This window comes from Chlorocebus sabaeus, chromosome 13 (assembly GCF_047675955.1).
Source record: "Chlorocebus sabaeus isolate Y175 chromosome 13, mChlSab1.0.hap1, whole genome shotgun sequence".
Lineage (NCBI taxonomy): Eukaryota > Metazoa > Chordata > Mammalia > Primates > Cercopithecidae > Chlorocebus > Chlorocebus sabaeus.
Window position 1 is genome coordinate 16,387,554 of NC_132916.1, and position 20,302 is coordinate 16,407,855.

Here is a 20,302-nt window from a genome sequence, read left to right on the forward strand (position 1 = left end):
TCAGAATAAGTAATAACACTCTATGTTTAACCTAAAATTGCATCTACTTTGGACTTTACCCACAAAGAGGTCTGCCTGCATTTCAGATTTATTGAAGATATAAAGTAATTTTTCTTTCCTTTTGGGAGGGAAGACAAAACACCGTTCCCAGTCATGGGAGAAATGCTTCCTCCATGCCTGGGGCTTGGAAAACGAGTGGGGAGGTGAAGTCTTCATTCACTTTGGGGTTTCATTTTTAAAGTAATATGCCAGCTGATGAATTTTATACATAATTTGGGCACGGAATTGCTAAATTTTTGCAAAATTGAAGAGGATAAATTCCCAGTTTTCCAAGTATTTTTTTAAAGTCATAGACTACTTTCTTTTTTATTTTCTTTTTAAAACATTTTAAGGTATTTGCTTTATTGCTTATCCGTCCTTTTATCCATCGCTCTGTCCATCCATCAATCCATCTTAAGTTTTTATTTTATGTCATTTTAAGTTCCAGGATACATGTGCAGGATGTGCAGGTTTGTTACATAGGTAAACGTGTGCCATGGTGGTTTGCTGCACCTATCAGCCCATCAGCTAGGTATTAAGCCCAGCACGCATTAGCTGTTTTTCCCGATGTTTTCACTACTCCCATCTTCCCTAGAAGCCCCAGTCAGTGTGTGTTGTGCGTCTTCATGTGTCCATGTGTTCTCATCATTCAGCTCCCACTTATAAGTGAGAGCATACAGTGTTTGCTGAGGATAGTGGTTTCCAGCTTCATCCATGTCTCTGCAGAGATGATCTCATTCCTTTTTTATGACTGCGTAGTGTTCCATGATATATCTGTGCCACATTTCCTTTATCCAGTCTGTTATTGGTGGGCATTTGGATTGATTCCATGATAGACCCCTTTCTTTGAATGAAAGTATGCCCTGCAGCCCAAGTGAAACTGCTAAGTGTGGACCCGCCCACTTCCCCTAGGCTCTCAGCAATTGTCCCCTGGTCTCTTCTCCCACCTGCACAGAGCCTTGCTTATTACTGGGCATGGAGTAGCTTTTTTCCAGCTTAATAAAGCACTCATGGGGCCAGGTGCGGTGGCTCACGCCTGTAATCCCAGCACTTTGGGAGGCCGAGGCGGGCGGATCACGAGGTCAGGAGATCAAGACCATCTTGGCTAACACGGTGAAACCCTGTCTCTACTAAAAATACAAAAAATTAGCTGGGTGTGGTGGCAGGTGCCTGTAGTCCCAGCTACTAGGGAGGCTGAGGCAGGAGAATGGTGTGAAACCAGGAGGCGGAGCTTGCAGTGAGCCGCGATCGCGCCACTGTACTCCAGCCTGGACGACAGAGCGAGACTCCATCTCAAAAATAAATAAGTAAGTAAATAAATAAATAAATAAAGCACTCATGGGAAGACTGAGAGGGGCTTTAGGATGCTAACCACTGACAACAGGATTTTAAGGCATGAATGATTCACAACTGATTTGTGAAAGAAATAGCAGTATTTCCTAAACTCTTTGGGTTGACATCCTGGGATAAAGAGGAACATTGACATCCTTCTTCCTTAGATTATGTTTGTATGCATGTGCACAATGCTAATATTGGTAATCTTTATTTTATTTTTTTTTGCCATGGAGTTTCACTCTTGTTGCCCAGGCTGGAGTGCAACGGGGCTATCTCAGCTCACTGCAACCTCTGCCTCCTGGGTTCAAGCAATTCTTCTGCCTCAGCTTCCCAAGTAGTTGGGATTACAGGCATGTGCCACCATGCCTGGTTAATTTTGTATTTTAGTAGAGACAGGGTTTCACCGTGTTGATCAGGCTGGTCTCAAATTCCTGACCTCAGTTGTTCCATCCGCCTCAGCCTCCCAAAGTGCTAGGATGACAGGCGTGAGCCACTGCACCCAGCCCATAATGTTGGTGACCTGTATAAGAGTTACTCATTCTCTGTTGAAAGAAGAGACTCTTAACCATTCTTCTCTCTTTAAAGGAGGATTGCTCTCCATTCTCTTTGCTTTCTTTGGGTTTGAGTCATTTTTCAGTTGAATTAGCAGGGCACAGTCTGTTTTTTCAGTGAACAAATAACAATGCCCTCTTGATTCGAGATTATATAATTGACTATAATAACTCATGAAATGTTTGCAAAGTCAAAGTGAAACTGCTGACTTAAATTTAGTTTAAATTATGATTAAGAGGTTTTCTAGGAACCAACTCTGCAAAGATATTTTGGAGACCACTTGGGAAATTGTTAAATCAAAGTGGTGTGTATTTGAAAGCTTATTACAATATATTTTGTAACGTGTTCTCAAAAGGTTTTCTTAGAAAAAGTTTTTATAGTTCTCTGAAATCGAGCCAGAAGATCCTGAATCTGACATTTTTTTAAATAACTAACAGTGAATTTTTAGTCGAAACAATCTTTGCATTCTGCCATTTATGTAGCTTTTATTTAAAAGAACGTAGAAATGCTAAACGATGAAATAAAATATTTTGGATAACCCTACCCATTGAGCCTCAAAAGTGTTCCTGGCCTTGTTCTTAGAAGCGCTTCTGTGCATTATATGCTGGTTTTCAAACACTGAAAATGTTCATGTGGACTCTCACGTTATTCTGCACCCCAGCACCTCACGCTCAACAGCTGAGATAAGAAAAGAAGGCTCTTCAGAGCACTGCGGCTCATTAGAGTGCTGTCCAAAATCTCATCCATGCCTGATAAAGTTAGTGGAATGTCAGGGCCTCTACTGTGATGAAAGGATCTAAATGTGACTTCTCAAGCAGCCAAAATATTAGCTGTTATCCCCGTCCATGCAGAGTTCTAAGACTAGGCCTTGCAGACACAAAACTGTATGTACAGAATGACCCTTGTTATGTTACAAATTTTCAAATTGAAAAGAAGAAAGTGGACAGGAAATACACAATGAGTTCACAGTGGGTACCTGTGGACCTGGGGATGATGGTGATTTTTGTTTTCCTCTATTAACTTCTTCGTTTGCATTTTTAAGCCTACAACAATGCAAATATGTATTTGTAAATGTCAAAACAACATAGTTTTCTAAAAAGTGGAATAGATGCTGTAGTTATTGGCAGAGCCAAAATCAGAGTGAGGACATGGTGACCGTGAGCCCTGAATGTAAGCTGCCCAATAGCATTGCCAGACCTGCACGTCAACCTGGGATTTAAAATATGCTCACAGTAGGGCTGCTGAGTCAGGAACCTGCTTACACGCCAGAAGGACCAAATACCTAGAACGGTAATGACTTTCGGCTGGGCACGGTGGCTCACATCTGTAATCCCAGCACTTTGGGAGGCTGAGGTGGGTGAACTGCATGAGCCCAGGAGTGCAAGACCAGTCTAGGCAACATGGTGAAACCCCATCTCTACAAAAGATACAAACATTAGCTAGGTGGGGTGGTGTGTGTCTGTAGTCCCAGCTACTCAGGAGGCTGAGGCAGGAGGATCTCCTGAGCCCAGGAAGGTTGCGACTGTAGCGAGCCATGATCATGCCAGGCTGGGTGACAGAGTGAGACCCTATTAAAAAAAAAAAAAGAGGCCAGGCGCGGTGGCTCAAGCCTGAAATCCCAGAACTTTTGGAGGCCGAGACGGGTGGATCACGAGGTCAGGAGATCGAGACCATCCTGGCTAACACGGTGAAACCCCGTCTCTACTAAAAAATACAAAAAACTAGCTGGGTGAGGTGGCGGGCGCCTGTAGTCCCAGCTACTCGGGAGGCTGAGGCAAGAGAATCACGTAAACCCAGGAGGCGGAGCTTGCAGTGAGCCGAGATCCAGCCACTGCACTCCAGCCTGGGTGAAAGAGCTAGACTCTGTCTCATAAAAACAAAAACAAAACAAAACAAAACAAAACAAAACAAAAAAAAGAGAGAGAGAGAGAAAAGAAAAGAAAAAAAGAAATGTAATGACTTTGGACCAGTAGGGAAGCAGAGAGATCAGTGTCATTGTATATCACACATTCAGGATCTGCATCCAACCTTTCTGCATCCAATCCTCCTGACTTCCACTGTGGCTGGGGCCCTGTCAGCCTTTCTCACTTTAATGTTCTTTCGCTGTTTTTATCCAAAGCCATTGGGGATGATATTCTTTTCTTTCTTTCTTTTTTTTTTTTGAGATGGAGTCTCTCTCTGTCGCCCAGGCTGGAGTGCAGTAGCACGATCTCTGCTCATTGCAAGCTCCGCCTCCTGGATTCACGCCATTCTCATGCCTCAGCCTCCCGAGTAGCTGGGACTACAGGTGCCCACCACCACGCCTGGCTAATTTTTTGTATTTTTAGTAGAGATGGGGTTTCACCATGTTAGCCAGGATGGTCTCAATCTCCTGACCTCACAATCTGCCTGCCTTGGCCTCCCAAAGCACTGAGATTACAGGCACGAACCACCACGCCTGGCTGATAATTCATTTTAACAACATTTTAGGTGGTACATACATTTTGGTCAAAGAGAGACACAGACAGAGTTTTGCCTGGGTGTTGGTAGTTGCCACAAATGAATCTCTAGCCCGGTAGTTTCTAGGGTGTGCAGTGGAGTTGAGGGTGGGATAAACAGGTGAAAAGATGTGGTGCTGGCCTCTGGGAGAAGCAGAGAAGGCAACGGTGGATCCGAGAAGTGACTTTTGTGTTTCACACTCCCTTGTCGTCTTTACACCCTCTTCTTATAGCAGCTCTTCCCCTGCCTGTGGTGTTTCTGTCCTCTTGGTGCCCTCTGGGTGGTCAAAACCTGACAAGAGCACACCTTGGAACCTGCTTGCCCCAAAGGGCTCCTTTTCCTTCATTTCTGTCTTGTTCCCTTTCTTCCCTATCTCCCTGTGCTTCCTTTATCCTCATGAAATGTATGCGCAGAGTCCACAGCATATTTAGACTCAGAACACTGAGATGTTTGAGAGTAGTAGCTGTCAGGTCCTTCATATAGCTAATAATTTGGGACTAATATTTTGAACAGTGTCAGGTGTTGTGGGAAGTCAGGGACCCCCGAACGGAGGGACCGGCTGGAGCCGCGGCAGAGGAACATAAATTGTGAAGATTTCACGGACATTTATCAGTTCCCAAATAATAGTTTCATAATTTCTTACACCTGTCTTTATTTTAATCTCTTAATCCTGTTATCTTTGTAAGCTGAGGATGTACGTCACCTTAGGATCACTGTAATGATTGTGTTAACTGTACAAATTGATTGTAAAATGTGTGTTTGAACAATATGAAATCAGTGCACCTTGAAAAAGAACAGAAAAACAGTGATTTTAGAGAACAAGGGAAGACAACCATAAGGTCTGACTGCCTGTAGGGTCAGGCAAAAAGAGCCATAGTTTTCTTCTTGCAGAGAGCCTATAAACGGATGTGCAAGTAGGGAAGATATTGCTAATTTCTTTTCCTAGCAAGGAATATTGATATTAATACTCTGGGAAGAGAATTGCATTCCTGGGGGAGGTCTATAAATGGCTGCTCTGGGGATGTCTGTCCTATGTGGTTGAGATAAGCACTGAGATATGCCCTGATCTCCTGCTGTACCCTCAGGCTTACTAGGATTGGGAAACTCCAGCCTGGTAAATTTTTGGTCAGACTGGTTCTCTGCTCTTGAACCCTGTTTTCTGTTAAGATGTTTATCAAGACAATACATGCACTGCTGAACACAGACCCTTATCAGGAGTTTCTGATTTTGCCCTTGCCCTGTTTCCGCAGAAGCATGTGATCTTTGCTCTGCCATTTGCCCCTTGAAGCATGTGGTGACCTACTCCCAAAATAGAAAGAACCTATGTTGAAATATTGGGGATGGGTTCCCCCGATAGTCAGGGAAGACAGTGTGCTAACATGACCTGCTACATTAGGTGGCGACCAACCAACTGCTAAGAGTATGTGTGTGTGTGTGTGTGTGCACATGTGTGTGACAGGCAGCCACCTCCTGGCTGTCAGAGAGCTCCAGACAGTTCAGGACACAGGCATGACCAGGAGTATTGCAAGAGTCCCAAAGCTCTGGGGAAGAGAGGCTCAACTTCTCTGCCGTTTTGGTTTAGACATGTACAGACTTAGCCAATGGACTGAGACTCACAAAAGGCTGGACTGGAGGGAGAGCCATGGGGCTGCAAAAACCAAGATAAGCCAAGAAGTCTAGCAGTGTGGGAAGAGGCAGCAGATCCTTGTGCAGGCGTTGCTGACCTAGACCCCCTGTGCTCTCTGTTCCCCGAGCAATGCCCACAGCAAAGTGTGTGCCAACAATGCCCACAGCAAAGTGTGTGCCACTATGGAAAGTCCTCGTCAAAATAATGAGCAGAAAGAGGTGTGTGTGTGTTGGTGGGTGGCTGTGGTGAGATGGGGGTGTCCAGAAGAGGTTGGGGGCAGCACAGCAGCCACCCATGAGCAATGGAGTGGCAGCTGCCAACAGAGCAGTCAACAGCAGCCAGAGTGGCAGATGCCAGGGCAGTGGTCTTCATTTGTAAAAACAGCACCACCTTCACAGGGTTACTGTGAAAATGAAATATTTAATGCATGAGCAGCATCTAGCACATGACTGTACAAATTAAATAATCAGAGCTTAACAAATGTTGGCTATTAGTACTTTTTTTTTTTTTTGAGGTGGAGTCTCGCTCTGTCTCCCAGGCTGGAGTGCAGTGGTGCAATCTCAGCTCACTGCAATCTCCACCTCCCAAGTTCACACCATTCTCCTGCCTCAGCCTCCCGAGTAGCTGGAACTACAGGTGCCCACCACCACACCTGGCCAATTTTTTGTATTTTTACTAGAGACAGGGTTTCACCATGTTAGCCAGGCAGGTCTCGATCTCCTGACCTCATGATCTGCCTGCCTCGGCTTCCCAAAGTGCTGGGATTACAGGCGTGAGTCATCATGCCCAGCCAAGTACTTTCTTTAAAAAATAATTTTTATATTTTATTTTTTAAAAGAGGTGGGGTCTTACTCTGTTGCCCAGGGTTATCTTGAACTCCTGGTGGTGAAGGACTTTCTCTTTAGTTCAGCTAAGAGCCGAGTTCTTGTCACACAACCATGAAAGATTAGGCTCGCAGGCACTTTGAAGGGTGAGAAGGGCAGGGTTTATTGGGCAAAAAGGAAATAAAAAGGGAAACAGGGACTCTCAGCAAAGCAAGAGTTCTGCTGGTAGGCTTCCTGCCTCACAGGTTGAATTCCCACTTACCTCCCCGGAATCCTCCCCTCTGCAAATGGTGTGAAATTCTGTGGCTCCATCCCAGTGCCCACGCCTCCCTGTGCAAAGGCCAGTCGAAGGTTCTCGGGGAACCCCTTTATACTTGGCTGTCTCATTGAGGTCAAACAATCCCCCAGCCTTGACCTCCCAAAGTGCTGGGATTACAGGCGTAACCTACTGCATCCAGCCTCCAGTACTTTTATCATTGGTGTTTTTGTGAGATTTCTTTACTTTTATCTACTTCTATTTATTTTCAAGTGGTTACATAGTTTGATTTTACATGATACAATAAAAAAGATTCGGCCCAGTTTTTGTTTTTAAGCAGAGAAATTGCTTCTTAGGATGTATTATAAAGAGTTAGATTACACCTGAAGTGGGTTGAACTTGAGCAAAGTTTTAAAAATAATTGTGTCTCAAAGTTGAATAAAAAAATTGGGCCCCAGTGTCATTCTTTGCTCTGAGAGGATTGTGAGAATTACTAATAACAATTAGGAGGTTAATATATTGTTGAAAGTGGTAATTTTACCAGTTTTGAACTCATGTTCAAAGACATAATTGGAATAATTTTGAATAGACATCAGTCTTTATTTCTTAGGAAATTACAGTGATTAAATTAATGGCAGGCAGCCTCTCTTATTATTATTTGAAGATAATAGGAGTCTGTTGAGGATTAGTGGGGAAAAATGAATGATACATGTTCTATTAAAGACTTCACAGTTGAAACATTTCTTACTGCTCCCTGTCTTGCCACAATTTGTGTATTTAAGCACAATCATCAATGCAACTTCCTTTACTGTATTTGGCCTAAAAAGTAATTCAAATGAAGAATAAGAATAATGCTTTCCTTGGGATTCCAGTACAGAGTTTTCTTTTAGGGGATGCATAATATGCCAATTCAAAAGAAAGTTATGTAATGCTTGAAGAGCTCTGTGGAAGTGGAAAAGATAGTTCATTTTTTTCTCTGGATATTTTTCAGGAGTCTGTTCCTGCTTCTTTATGAAATTGAACACTGGACAATAACAATATCACACTCGTTATTCAGACATTTTAAATTGCTCTAATTGCTCTTTTACTTTGAAGTGAGATATTCAGATCACTGAGTGTTAGAGAAATGGTGCACTGATGAAGCAGTGAACGGATCTTGATCTGTTATCTCAGCTTGAGGTTTGGTAAAGTGGTTTTTGTCAGTGGACCATTGCACCCTATTTTCTTGAATATCTTTCTATACTGAAAATGGTTTAGATGGTACATCTGAGTCTAATGCCACCCAGATAAGCATCTGCAGTTGCGCTGACCTGGACTTGGGTGGTACTGCTTTTTAGATTTCAGTATCATTCTAAACCTTGTCTGGCTTTTGCCCGTGTCAGTACCCTTGAGCTGTAGGTTGGGAAACCTGTTTGTTTCTCTTTCTGGCTGGAATGTCTTTTAGAGATTCATGTTATAGGTTGTGACTCAAGTTACATACACCGATTCCCAAACTTTTCTTGACTTGATTCTAGGCTAAACAACACTGCAGTTGTGAGGCCCCCAAGGCAAAAAGTAAATAAGAAAAGCTACCTAATTTAATATGCTAGAGAGTTTTTGTAAACATACAGATGACTACATCAGGAAATACTGTTTTCATTGCTTTAGAAGGTAGGAGGAAGTGACATAAGATCTTGTTCTGGGAGAAAGAAAGAGCTAGCACAGTATTAGTTGCACCAAAGCAGAGGCAAAAACATGAAGAAAAGCCAGTGACTTTGAGTGTTAGCTTACTCGATACAGCTAACACTCATTTATTTTAACATATCGCCACTTTTAAGTTAATACCCATTTTTCCCATTGTTTCTGGTTTAACTGTTATAATTTGAAATAATCATGGTTGGAAATGTTTAGATAAATCATGACGCCTCACTACCTTGTAATTTAACACCACAAAATAAGAACTGTAAGGCAAAGGGTTTGGACAACAGGGAGTACAGGTTACAAAACAGAAAAAGGGATCTGGATTTATTTGACATGAAAATAGAGGGTTTCTTACTCCAGGGTGATTTTTACAGGAATTCTATATTTAAATTTTGGGCACTGAACTAGACTTGCTGATTGTATGAACTTGGATAAAATTTCATTCAGAAGAGAAAAGATGACCAAAATAAAAAACCTACCTCATGGGATTGTAGTGCAAATTGCATAAATTAATCCATATGAAAGCATTTTGTAAACTGCAAACTGTGACACTAAATTTACTTTATACGAGACAATCACTAAGTGTTATTAAGTGATTGAAAGGAAATACTAATCCAACCTGTTATGTGGTTTTCCGAATGTATAAAAACAAGGAAAGCATTCCAACCTGTGAGTACCTCTGCCAGAAATGTTTAACTTAGTTGTGAAGGAACAGTCAGTCAAATCCAAATTGAGGAATGTTAGGCAAAGCAACTGGCCTGGACTCTACAAAAACGTGTCATGAAAGGTAAAAGGAGACTGTAGACATGCCTTGGTGATCCCTGATTAAATTCAGGATTTAAAATAAAATATAACAAATCTTCCACACTGAAACAGACATCAGTGATATAATTGACCATTTGGACTGTATATTGATTGCATTGTGTCAATTTAAAATTTTCTGAGTGTGGCTGGGCATGGTGGCTCAAGCCTGTAATCCCAGCACTTTGGGAGGCCGAGGCGGGTGGATCACGAGGTCAGGAGATCAAGACCATCCTTGCTAACATGGTGAAACCCCATCTCTATTAAAGTACAAAAAAAATTTAGCCAGGCGTGGTGGTGGGCACCTGTGGTCCTAGCTACTCAGGAGGCTGAGGCAGGAGAATGGTGTGAACCCGGGAGGCGGAGCTTGCAGTGAGCCGAGATCATACCACTGTACTCCAGCCTGGGCCACAGAGCAAGACTCCATCTCAAAAAAAAAAAAAATTTCCTGAGTGTGACCATTATTATGTAACTATGGTGGGATCATTGCTCTTAGGAGGTATATGCTGAAGTATATAGGGGTTGAACCATCTTTATGTCTACAAGTGACTCAAATGGTTCAGCAAAATATTTAGATATGCAGAGAGATAAAGCAAATGTGGAAAAGTGTCATAATTTGGGAATCAAGGTGAAGGCCATCTAGTTGTTCATTGCTACCTATTCCTACAACCTTTCTACAGTTTTAAACATTTTCAAAATACAATTTTGGAAAAAAAATTTAAAAAGAAAAAATCCAAGTACTCAAGTAGATTGAGTTATTAAAATACAGATCTTGAAAAATGTCCATTACAGAGCGTGTCTTCCTGCAATTTTATTTTTCTGTGAGATGCCGATATATAGATTTTAAAAAAGAAAAATCTGTGTTTTTATAAATGTATGCTTTTAGGCAATGAACAGGATTATTGTTACTAATTTGAAACATATTCCCACTGGCTGGGCGCAGTGGCTCATGCCTGTAATCCCAGCACTTTGGGAGGCCGGGGGTGGGCGGATCACAATGTCAGGAGTTCAAGACCAGCCTGACCAAAATGGCGAAACCCTGTCTCTACTAAAAATACAAAAATTAGCTGGGCATGGTGGCACTTACCTGTAATCCCAGCTACTCAGGAGGCTGGGGCAGGAGAATCACTTGAACCCGGGAGGTGGAGGTTGCAGTGAGCTGAGATTGTGTGCCACTGCATTCCAGCTTGGGCCACAGAGTGAGACTCTGTCTCAAAAAAAAAAAAAAAAAAAAAAAAAAAAAAAAAAGAAATATATTCCCACTGGAAAAATTTCAGGAAAATAGGTAGTTCTCAATCCATATGCACATCTTTTGTGGTATTTAAAAGTGAAGTAAAAATGTATCGGGGTGTGTTTGAAAGGACAGAACATTATTTTTACTGTCCTCTTTAGAAAAAATTCAAGTTTGAGGATCTCAGTTTAATGATTTTGTGATAATTTGCTACCCAGATCTTCTTTCCTATGAGATAAAAACTTTTATTTTCATTTTTTGAGAGAGACATTGGGAAGTTATTGTTAGCAGAGGTGAATCTGTGCAGGTCTGCACCAACTTGATTCTTCTCTCTTCGAAGGAAAGAATTCGATTGAGGGGCATGACTTAGAGTGAGAGACTGAGGCAAGTTTTTGAGGAGTGAGAGCTTATTAAAAAGTTTTAGAGCACCAACCAAAGAAGTAAAGGACATTTGGAAAAGTGCCAAGCAAACAACTTGAGAGATCCAAGTACCCTGTTTGATCTTTGACTTGGGGTTTTATACATCGGCATGGTACACGGGTTTCTGTCTCTCCTCCCCGATTCTTCCCTTGGGGCGAGCTTTCCGCATGCGCAGTGGCCTGCCAGCGCTTGGGAGGGGAGCATGCTCAGTGTATTTACTGAAGTTGTGTGCATGCTCACTTGAGGCCTTTTTCCCTTACCAGTCGAGTGTTCCTAGAGGGAGGTCATATACTAGTTAAACTCTGCCATTTTGCCCCTTAGTACACATACTTGGGCCCACTTGCCAACTCCTGAGATCTTACCAGGAAGCTGCTGATCACCAACTTCAAATGTTTCCTACCTATTGGGAGACTGCCTGTCCCTGGCACCAGCTGCCACCAATTATTATTTGAGAGAGCCAGTTTAACAACTACCTGACCATCACCTGAAGGTTTAACATTGCCTGACCTGTTTGTGTTGGCTTAGCTATCTACCCTAACATTATCATGATGATTGACTTACTATTCTGTTGCTTATTCTCAGAGTTGATGTGGTGGGATTCTGATTTTCTCCCAGGTGAGTGAGTCCAGGCAGAAATCTCATGACTCACTTTTTCTCTCTCTCTCTCTTTTTTTTTTCCATAAAGGTCAAAGACAACAGAACTGGACCAAGAAAGTTCATAACTTTTTGGTATGTAATTGAAAACTCTTTGCAACAAATTCTTTCTCTTTAGTGATATTTATGACTTGAAAGGCCTGAGTTTCACTTTGTTGTTCTACTTTGTGAATCAAATTAGTGTAGCCTGGATATGTTTATCCCTAGTCTAGGATTTATGCAGAGGGAAGTTCATAGTATTATTATCTCTGGTCCTCTGAAGATTACTTTTCAGTGGGAGAATTAAGTAATTTATTTAGTTATTTATGGGTTGATTCTTTTTTTTTTTTTTTTTTTTTTTTTTTGCCTCTCTCAGAGTAAGGAATATACCATGACTATCAAAGTACTTTAAAACTATAATTATGTGAAGAGTCTATTTTACAAGCAATTGCGTGTTTAGATGCCCAAGTGTAAACTGAATGCTCTCGAAATGGAGTACTTACTGATTCAAATTTACTAATAATTACAATTAAATATTTATATTTAATAATTATAGTAGAACAGTAAAACAATCTGAAGATGTCCCCACCTCTAAAGTTTATAAGTTTATTCCTAATGATCTAGGAAAGACTGGAGTTGAATACCTGTATATTCTTCTCATTATTACTGTGATTTTCTATTATAAAATGATTTTAAAAGAATTATATGTCTTAGCTTCTCACTGAGGTATCCATCTTTTATTTGGTTTAACTCTTGTTTGTTTGTTTTTGAGACAATGTCTCACTTTGTCCCCCCGACTGGAGTATAGTGGAATGATCGTGGCTCACCGCAGCCTTGATCTCCCAGGTTCAGGTGATTCTCTCATCTCAGCCTCCCAAGTATGCTACCATGCCCAGCTAATTTTTAAAATTTTTTGTAAAGACGGGGTCTCATTATGTTGCCCAAGCTATCTCTAACTCCTGGTCTCCAGTGATCTTCTTGCCTCAGCCTCCCAAAGAGCTAGGATTATAGGCGTGAGCCATTGCACTAAGCCTTAATTCATTTTTTTCCAAAGATGAAACACAATTTAAACTTGCTGGGGAATTCAAAGGAAGTATTCTTTGCCAGTTATCTTATTTTTTTTGAGATGGAGTCTTGCTGTGTCTCCAGGCTGGAGTGCAGTGGCGTGATCTCGGCTCACTGCGACCTCCACCTTCCGGGTTAATGCCATTCTCCTGCCCCAGGCTCTCTGGTAGCTCAGACTACAGACGCCCGCCACCACACCCGGCTAGTTTTTTGTATTTTTAGTAGAGACGGGGTTTCACCATGTTGGCCAGGATGGTCTCGATCTCCTGACCTCATGATTCACCCGCCTCGGCCTCCCAAAGTGCTGGGATTACAGGCGTGAGCCACTGTGCCTGGCCGCCCACAGTCATCTATTAAGGACACATCTTTTTGTGACTCTATAGATATAATTGAAATTCTGGTAAATTTACCAGAAGTGCTTAAGTCATTAAGCAATAACTTAAATGCTATTAGTTCCTATGACCCAGAAAATAATCACTATTGTCCCCAGTATGTAATTTCTACCGTTTCCAATAATGTTGCAACTGTCTTTGAAACATTGTTAGTCATAACTCATTAGTCACCATTGTGCTTTTTGGTGACCATTGCCCTTCTTTTTCTTATTCTGTAGTTATTAAAACCCGTTGTCCTGGTTGTCCAACTCATGGACATGCAAATTAGCTTTGGTGCATACCTTAGTGGTTCAGACGTCTTCTAAGACATAAATTCTGTTGTTTCAACATGTATGTGAAAGATACGCATTTACTCATGAGTCAGTCAGTAAGATGTCTGCACTGTCTTCTGCAGTAAAGAATGCTTTATTTACCATAAAATTTGATGTTTTGTTGAGGAATGTTAAGTGATGCTTTTTATACTCATACTTTTCATTGATAATATAAAAAACTGATTACCCTAAGGTATTGACAAAAGTGGGTGATTTTACTGTCTTCAAAACTTGTCAAGTATGTTTTCCAGTATAACACTTCTGCCTGTCAGATTAGGGACCTCCCATCACAGTGGCCATCTAGTAAGAACATGGCTTGTTATAAGAAACCGCGTTTGTTGGAAGACCGAATTCGATGAACTTTATAGTCTCTTGGAATAAAACAAGAGATAGCACAATGATACAAAGGGGAGGCTCTGAGCTCAGAGTTCTGGGGTTTGAATCTTATCTGTGACACAAATACACACCAATCTGTATGACCTTGGGCAAGTTGCTTAACTTGTATGCACTTCACTTTCCTTATCTGTTAAATGGAGACAGTATTAGTACCCATAGCTGATGCAAGGATTTAATGAGTTAATATGAATACAGCTCTTAGAACAATATCTGGTGCATAATTAAGCACTTAATAAATATTAGTTATGATGATATATTAGTCCATTCCCACACTGCTATAAAGAACTACCTGAGACTGGGACATTTATAAAGAAAGAAGGTTTAATTGGCTCACTGTTCTGCAGGCTGTACAGGAAGCATGGCTGGGGAGGTGTCAGGAAACTTACAATCATGGCGGAAGGCAAAGGGGAAGTAGGCACAGTCTTCACATAGCAGAACGAGAGAGAGAGAGAGAGAGAGAGAGAAGGGGAAAATGCTACACACTTTTTATATTTTATTTATTTTTATTTTTTAATTTAAAAAAACAGGAAGGGGGCTTTGCTATGTTGCCCAGACTGACCTCAGACTCCTGAGCTCAAGCGATCTGTTATATACTTTTAAACAACCAGATCTCATGAGAACTCACTCATTGTCACGAGAACAACAAGAGAAAATCCACCCCCATGATCCAGTCACCTCCCACCAGGCCCCTCTTTCAACACTGAAGATCATAATTCAACATGAGATTTGGGTAGGGACACAGGGTCAAACCATATCAGATGGTGATGAATGATCTTGTCATCAGCCATGGCCTTTATTCCCAGCAACTTACTTCTTCAGGTGTCCTTATATACTGCCTTGGTTCCACCTGATGCAAACGTCAAGGCAAAGCTCAGACTCTTCACTGCTTTCTACTGAAACTGACATTGTGGTGTCCTTTCTTCCATCACACTGCTCTCCCCATTTTCCAGGCTCCACCTCTCCTCTTCCCCTCCCTGCCTCATTGCAGGTCTTTCCACGTACATCCAAACACCGCTGGATTTCAGATTTTATGACCAAGGGGCTCCTTATGATATTTTTCTAGCAAAGTCAAATGTTTACATAAGAGAAAGTCTTGAACCAGTTACTAGGGTAATAAAATGTCCTCCAACTTGATGCAAAAGCATGTTAACAATTTTCATCTTTTAATCCTGTCATTAAGCAATACTAAAGGAATCTTGTTTATCTAGTCATTCTAATATATTATCAACATAGTTCTTTTAAAAAATATTTTATTTTATTTTAAGTTCTGGGATACATGTGCAGAACGTGCAGGTTTGTTACATGGGTATACATGTTCCACGGTGGTTTGCTGCATCTATCAACCTGTCATCTAGGTTTTAAGCCCCACATGCATTAGTTATTTGTCCTAATGCTCTCCCTCCTCTTGCCCCCCAACCTCGACAGGCCCTGGTGTGTAATAGACATAGTTCTTAGTTCAAGGGTGTGTATAGGAGCAAACAATTCATATTTAGTTTTCGTTCACATGTGCCTACATTTTTGGCCCCATAATTATTTTGAGTTCTCCACAGATTTCTTAAGTACAGAATGCTTGTCTAATTATTTTGACATATTCCTGCTGGGCAGTAAATATTGTGAAGTTTTATATGAATGCATTTGAACATCAGGTTTTATTTTTCTTACTATTTTTTACTTGCTTATGGCCTATGAAACTTATGTTCTAAGGACGGCTTAATTTTGATTTATGTTACCAAGTGATTCAAGGTGTCAATGGACTTTTTCCAGAACAGAAACGTGTGGGGCCAGGTCTCACACCTCTAATAAAGAAACAACTCAGACTCCAAGGGTTTCTTGCCTTATTTTAAAATAAACTCTGTGTTAAAAACTTGTGTGCTGGCAGTGAAGAAATAGATGACCACATGTATTTTCTTCTTGAAGGCTCATAATTTTTGTGCATATGTGTGCAAAATATAACAATATGAACAAGAATGTGGGCAACTAGATTACAAAAAAAGAACTGGCAAAAGAATAGTTATATGGACATTATTTCTTGAAAACAGTATCTGTAAGCTTTTCAGATTATTGAGAGGGCAGGTTAACATTGGAGCTATTGTTTTCCTGGTTAATAATATTTTTGCTTTTTTAAAATTTTAGCTCAAAAATATGGGTATAGCTTTCTAAAAAATAGAATCCAATTTCAAGAATGATGAGGTACTAACTGAAAATCTCTAAATCTTTTGAGATTATTTCCACACATTAATAGGGCATTTCCTCAGAAAATTTTCTGCATTTATTATAGGTAGACAGTGAGGAAAAGGGAATAGAAAAGATCGAGTTTTCTCAGCAAGCGAAAGGTTTCTTGTTACCATTTTCATTTTCCCTGAGTTTATTATCCTCAGTAGAGACATCAATATCTTTCCTAATAAAATCACCTTCCAGCCAAACTGTTAAAAAAGGCAACTACCTACCTTGGGTGTATGTCAGTTTACACAGAAAAAATTTAAATAGAGCTTGAAGAAATATAGAAAAGACTTGTGTTAATAATTAATGAGGCACAGGAGCTCTTATTAGACTAGACTGTGTTATGCTGAAATTAACTCTCGAGTAACTCTGATTTCTTTTTTTTTTTTTTGAGTCGGAGTCTCACTCTGTTACCCAGGGTGGAGTGCAGTGGCATGATCTCGGCTCACTGCAACCTCTGCCTCCCGGGTTCAAGTGATTCTTTTGCCTCAGTCTCCCGAGTAGCTGGGACTACAGGCTCACACCACCATGCCTGGCTAATTTTTAGTAGAGACGGGGTTTCACCATGTTGGCCAAGATGGTCTCGATCTCCTGACCTTGTGGTCCACCTGCCTCGGCCTCCCAAAGTGCTGAGATTATAGGCGTGAGCCACTGTGCCTAGCTGTAACTCTGATTTCTTACCCAAACTCTATGTTCAGTCAGGAGGGGAGGGCTCCTCTACTCCACATAATCACTCAGGGATTCAGGCTGATGAAAGCTCCACCATCCTGTAACACCACCATGTCAATAGGTGGCTTCAGAGTTGGCCATGACACAGGAGGGTGTGGGGCACTCATACTCTTCTCCAGACACAAAGTGATGACATCACCTCTACCCAGTCCCCATTGGTCAGAACAACTCACATGGCCTCTCCTAACTGCATGGGCCTGGGAGGTCTTCCTGGGGGCTGAGGGAGAAGAGGAGAACTAGACATAGAGCACAGTAGCAATTTCTTATCTGATTTTATGTGCTGCAAAGTTATCACATCCAGTGTCTCTATACAACACCCTTCCTTTCTAAATCAGTCACACTTACGATTCCTTCTGTTCTGTCAGGTAATTGAGTTATTTTACTATTTTAAAATTAACTTCACATTTTTTACTTTCTGAGTTTAGGTGAGAACAAGTGAAACAAGGATTATGAAGAAGGAATTAGTGAAGGCATAGATACCATCAACAGCAGAAAAATGTCTAGTTACATTTTAGCCTTCATCTGTTTATAGACTTCATTGGTGTTATTAATGGTACTTTCTTTTTTCCCAACAAAATCATTACTTGAAATTAAATGTAACTGCAAATGTGTGAGGATTGATTGCAAAATCAATTTAAAGGATATCAAGCTGGAAATATGAAACTATACTTGCGTAGTTTCAGTAGATTGTATTTTATGTGTACATCTTTTTTTAATTATATGCTCATCTTTCCCTGAATCTTAATCTCATGTTCTTCTCCTTCTATCTCACGTTTTTCTTTTTAAATGTCTTTGTCAGTTTATTAAAGTATTTTACCAAGCAATGTTTTTACATAGGGCACATAAGGAATAAACAAACATGTCTAAAATATGCTTATTTTGCACTCACACTTGATTGTGTGTTTGGTTAGATATAGAACTTTATGTACAAATTTATTTTCACTCAGAACTTCAAAGGTATTGTCCCCATGTCCTTCAGCAGCTCATCTTGCATGAGAAATCTAATGCTGTTCTTGTTTTAGAGATAGAACATTTTTGTTCTGTCTGTAAACTTTTAGAATTCTCTGTATACTTTGAAATTCTGAAATTTCACAAGATATATTCAAACTTACATCGTATTGTATTGTATTGTATTGTATTTGTTTGTATTTTTTGAGACGGAGTCTTGCTCTGTTGCCCAGGCTGGAGTGCAGTGGCGCAATGTCGGCTCACTGCAAGCTCCACCTCCCGGGTTCACACCATTCTCCTGCCTCAGCCTCCCGAGTAGCTGGGATTACAGGTGCCCACCACCGTGCCTGGCTAACTTTTGTATTTTTAGTAGAGACAGGGTTTCACTGAGTTAGCCAAGATGGTCTCCATCTCCTGACCTCGTGATCCACCCGCCTCGGCCTCCCAAAGTGCTGGGATTATAGGTGTGAGCTCCCATGCCTGGCCTTTTGTTTTTGTTTGTTTTTGTTTTTCGTTTTTGAGATGGAGTTTTGCTCTTGTGCCCCAGGCTGGAGTGCAATGCGGCTCATTTCAACCTCCGCCTCCCAGGTTCAAGTGATTCTCCTGCCTCAGCTTCCTGAGTAGCTGGGATTACAGGCGTGCACCAGCACGCCTGGCTAATTTTTTTTTTTTGTATTTTTAGTAGAGACGGGGTTTCACCATGTTGACCAGGCTGGTTCCGAACTCCTGACCTCAGGTGATCCACCCACCTCGGCCTCCCAAAGTGCTGGGATTACAGGAATGAGGTACCGCGCCCTGCCCTCAAATGTACATCCTTGAAAATTTGTGGGATTGACTATTTTGTAGCATAGAAGATTTTTTCCACTCTCTCCCTGGGTTCTGCTTCCTGCTGTTGTGGCTTCATTTTCAATCTCTTTTCTCCACCATTTCACAAAGGTGACCACTGCTAACTCCAGGTTTGCAGGGCATTCATGGCTGACACCCCAGAAAAAAGGGACAAATCTCTTTCCCAATATTTCGGACAGGATTTCCTGATTATCTTGACTTGATGCACGTACTCCTTTCTGGATTGGTCACTGTGACAAAGAGGAGTAAGTACTTTGATCTGTCTACTTCTTACCACTTCTACTGCTACCACTCTGGTCCAGCAAAAGAGATGACATTGTAATCTCTTCCCTGGATCATTCCAGTAGCCTCTTAATTGGTTTCTCTGTTTATGTCTTTTCTCTCTTTCAGTCTGTTCTCAGTGCTGGAACCAGAGCTGTTAATGTGTTTGTCGGATCAGAACCCTACAAAGCCATTCATTTTATTTATTTATTTATTTTATTTTGAGACAGAGTCTTGCTCTGTCACTCAGGTTGGTGTGCAACGGCACAATCTCAGCTCACTGCCACCTCTGCTTCCCAGGTTCAAGTTATTCTCCTGCCTCAGCCTCCCAAGTATAGGATTACAGACAAGTGCCAGCATGCCAGGCTATTTTTTTGTGTTGTTGTTGTTGAGATGGAGTTTCACTCTTGTTGCCCAGGCTGGAGAGCAATGGTGCCATCTCGGCTCATTGCAACCTCCACTTCTGGGTTCAGGTTATTCTCCTGCCTCAGCCTCCCGAGTAGCTGGGATTACAGGTTGTGAGCCACCACGTCTGGCTAATTTTTTGTATTTTTAGTAGAGATGGGGTTTCATCATGTTGGCCAGGCTGGTCTCGAACTCCTAACCTCACGTGATCCACCCTCCTCGGCCTCTGAAAATGCTGGGATTACGGACTTGAACCACCATGCCTGGCCAAGCTTGCCCATTTCGCTTCAAGGAAAACTAAAGTCTTCAACAAGAGTTTATTTATTTATTTAGAGACAACCTTTCACATTGCTATCCAGGCTAGAATGCAGTATGGCTCACTGCAACCTCAAACTCCTGGGCTCAAGTGATCCTCCCATCTCAGCCTCCTAAGTAGCTAGGATTATAGGCATGCAATACCACACAAGGCTACTTTTTGAATTTTTTTTTTTTTTTTTTTTTTTTTTTAGAGATGGGGTCTTGCTGTGTTACGCAGGCTGGAGTGCAGTGTTGTGATCTCAGCTCACTGCAACCTCCACCTCCCAGGTTCAGGCAATTCTCCTGCCTCAGCCTCCCAAGTAGCTGGGATTACAGATGTACACCACCACACCTGGCAATTTTTTTTTGTGTGTGTGTGTGTGTGTGTGTGTGTTTTAGTAGGCACGGGGTTTCACCATCTTGGCCAGGTTGGTCTTGAACTCCTGACCTCAAGTGATCTGCCCGCCTCGGCCTCCCTAAGTGCTGGGATTGCAGGCGTGAGCCACTGCACCTGGACTTAATTTTTAAATTGATCTGTTGAGATGGGGATTCTCAC

General features: G+C 41.5%; 1 protein-coding gene across 2 annotated transcripts in view; it reads left to right on the top strand.

Annotated features, from left to right (window-relative positions):
• The window catches only part of IPCEF1 (interaction protein for cytohesin exchange factors 1), a 206,319-nt gene that overhangs the window by 59,814 nt on the left and 126,203 nt on the right, over window positions 1–20,302 (top strand). For both annotated transcript variants that reach the window (XM_008007648.3, XM_073022320.1), the window contains exon 2: window positions 11,929–11,972. The gene's annotated coding sequence lies outside the window, so the exon portion shown is untranslated. The remainder of the gene's footprint in view (window positions 1–11,928; window positions 11,973–20,302) is intronic.